Source organism: Centrocercus urophasianus, unplaced genomic scaffold (genome assembly GCF_019232065.1).
Source record: "Centrocercus urophasianus isolate 14NV4802_14NV808 unplaced genomic scaffold, USGS_Curo_1.0 seq_33, whole genome shotgun sequence".
NCBI lineage: Eukaryota > Metazoa > Chordata > Aves > Galliformes > Phasianidae > Centrocercus > Centrocercus urophasianus.
This window is the reverse complement of record NW_024884900.1, coordinates 4,388,341-4,391,780: the sequence shown is the minus strand read 5'-3', so window position 1 is coordinate 4,391,780 and position 3,440 is coordinate 4,388,341.

Below are 3,440 nucleotides of genomic sequence, written 5' to 3'. Positions count from 1 at the left end.
TGCCCCATCGTGTCACCCCACAAATAAAAAGGTCCCATCTCCCCATCCAGGTGATGGGAACCTCCTGAAGGTCAACAGGGAGCCGTGCAGAGCCCTGTGCTGGGAACGGGGTGTGGGATACAGCCTGGCAGCCCGTGGGGTCCTGGTGGGCAATGAAAGGTGACGGTGTCCTGGTGGGAGCACATGGAGACCCAGGGGTGTCCTGCATGGGGATCTGGATGTGATGCTGGGCACCGGCTCTGGGGGGCATTGTGGGAGAGGGACCAGAGGGATCTCCAACCTCAGCCATCGTGGGATTCTGCCCCTCATTCACCTGAGCATCACCCCACAGAGAGGGTCTCTCAGCACGCTGCCTCTCAGGGGAGGAACCCCTCATCCAGGGAGGGGTCCCTCAACCCACCCCACAGGGAAAGGGCCCCATCGCTTTCCATGCCATTGCCCCACAAGGAAGAGATCCCACTGCCCCACAAAGCATCACTGCATAGAGAAGAGCCCTTCACCCATCACAGCACCGCCCCACAGTTCGGGTTTCCCCTCGCCCACCCTGCCCCAACGGGGACATGCAGCACAGTGCAGCCCTTGGCCCCAAAACACGGGCCTGTGGTACCGTGGGACACCTGGCAGAGCTCAGCACAGGCACAGAGTAACCCCACAACCCACATCCAACACCCAACCGGAGGGCAGCTCATGGCTGTCACGAGTTTCACGGCCTCAGCCGGTGCACGAACGGGACCGAATGCCACCGTGCTGGGAGGGGACTCAGCCCCTATAAAGGGGCCACACAGGGGCTGTGGGGCTGCCGTGCCCCCGGCACCGCCGGGAAAATGAAGTGTGAGCTGCCAGCGGGGCTCCAGGCTCCTGGCGGTGCCGGATGCGTCCCGGCTGGCCAACGCCGTAATCGAACACATGTGTGTGGGCTACGGGGAGAGGCTGCGCTGGGAAACGGGGCCCTGCGGAGACCGGGGGGCTGCATCCTGTCCAACAGCCCAGGTGCCACATGAAGCCAGGCGTGCGAGCGCGATCCAAACCACAGCTGGATTTGAACCCAATCTCCCGGCATCTGGGCTAATTTGCTGCGCCGTGATTGATCGTGGGGAGGGGGCACAGGCGGGAGACGCTCCAGCTCAGACCTCCCAACAGAGCCAATGACTTAAGCAGAGCTGTTTCCAATCTGCGCTGCACATTGAGGCGAAAATGCCCCCTTTTCTTTTTTTCTTTCTCCTCCTTTTCCTTCTCTTCCTGAGCACTCCTGCTCACCAGCTCTGCCTGCGGCGTGACAGGGCAAAGGCAAAGCTCCGCTCTGAGCCGCGGGGCTCAGCTCACCCCCCTCCACCACCTGCCCCAGCCTTTGGGCTGCGAGAAAAAGGTGGAGGAGTCAGAGATTTCTCCCCCTCCTCTCCACCCCCCCCCCCCCCTCGGGCTCAGTCACTCAGCAGGTAGCGGGGGCAGCCCGGGGTCCCGAGGGGGGGGGGGCAGCTGTCGGGGAGCCGCTGTGATTGATGCATCACGGCCCCATAAATTACGCGGACGCAGCCCGCGGGAGTCATCGCTCACAGCGACGTCCAAAGCTCCCTGCCAGAACCTGAAACACTTCCAGCCGTTAATTGAACAGGAAAAAAAAAAAACCCTAAAAAATTATGTATGTAGATATATATATATAAAAAGAGAGGAGGGTGAGGGGAAATCAGTGCCCTGGGGGAGAGGGGAGGGGGGGGGAATGAAATCACTGCTCCGCAATGAGGGTCAGCGCTCGTTCCGCTCCCAGGATCCCGATGTCGCCGGGTTTGGGTTCGGGGCTGCGCGGTGCCACCTCGCTGTGGCCAAAATCGCCCATAGGGAACAGTGGGAGGGCCGGCACCGCGCCGGCTCGTGCTCGATGGGATTTGGGTGCAGACCCAAGGGGTCGGATGGGCGAACCGGCGACCTTTGGGGTGCCGTGCCCGGCTGCGGGGGTGAACCCCGGGCGGAGATGCCCGGTTCTGTGCCGCCCTCCGGGCTTACACAAATGGCCGCGGCCGTGAGAAAGGAGAAGCGAAAGCACGAAGCTCTCCCCGCCTCGCTAGGAGCGGGGGGCCGCGTCGCTGTGTCCCCCCGGGGGCCACCCTTCCTTCCCACCCGCTCTCCTCTCCTCCTCCAAAATTAAAGAAAAAAAAAAAAAAACAAAAAAAAACCAACACAAACCAAACCCATCGACCTCTACTCCCGTTCCCACCACCTCTACGGGACGCCCCGTCGGGGGAACCGCGCACCTGCACGGGGAGGAGCTCTACACCCCCACCCCCCTCCCCTCCCCTCCCACCCCAAAACCCCGACGGCGGGGGGCGGAGCGCAGCGGGCGCCGCTAGATGGAGCCCGACGAGCGGTACCGGGCAGCGGCCGCGGAGGCGGCGGAGGAGACGGGGCGCTGCGGGTAAGTGCCGTCGGGGCGCGGCGGACGCGCCGTCGGGGCTCACCTGGTCGGGCTGATGGATTGGGAGGGGGGAAGCCTGAGGCTGGACACGGCGAAATGGGGGAGATAAGAGGGGTCGGGAGCGGCGGAGGAGCCCGGGAGAGACGGGGAGGGGTGGGCAAAGCCGCCGCCGGGATTGAGACCCTCGAAGGGGCGGTGGGGCCGTGCGGGAGGCGGCGCCGCCCGTTCCTCCCGCTCCCACCGGGGCGGGGGGGAATTAGGGCTCGGAGAAAAGAGGAGGAGAAGGAGGAGGAGGAGGAGGAGAAGGGGGGGGCCCGGCTGCGGCGTGCCCCGCCCGGGGAGGGGAGGAGGAAACCTCCCGCCGTCCCTTTAACAGCCAGCGGCGCTGCTCGGAGTTCAGGCCGGGGTCAGGGGGAGTTCGCAGCCCGGGTTTCACCTCCGAGCTGGCGGCGTCGGGAGCCCCGAGGAACCGCCGCCGCCGACCGCTCCGAGGGGCGTACGGGCGGTCGGCAGCGCCGGGAATGGAGCGGCGGCGGAGGGCGGAGGGCAGCGCCCGGCGACGGCCCCCCCGGGGCTGAGCCATGAGAGTCCACCGAGAGCTCGGCTGGCTGGCGGAGGGCAGCGGACGGGCAGGTAAAGCGGCACCGCGGCTCCGACGACGCTTGGGGGGCACTCACTGGGGCGGCACCGGGAGGGGAGGCGGGGAGGGGAGGTCCCGTTTCCCCCCCCCCCCCCCCCCCAACCCACTCCCACCTCGGTACCCTCCCCCGTCCCCCCCGCTCACCTCGCAGGAAACGGGGGCGGGGGGCGCCGGGGGCACGGCCGGCCGCCTCCCGGGAGCGGGGCCATAAGAGCCGGGAGGAGCGCTGCGGGGAGCGGGGAGCGGCGCAGGTAACGGCGAGCGGCGGCCCCGGGGGGGCGGGCGGCACCGCGGCGCTTCGCAGGGCTGCGGGACGGCCGCTTTTTCTCTGCTTCCCCCTCGTTTCCTCCGGTGAGGGCAGCGGCAGGTGGGAACGGGGGGTGCTGGAGG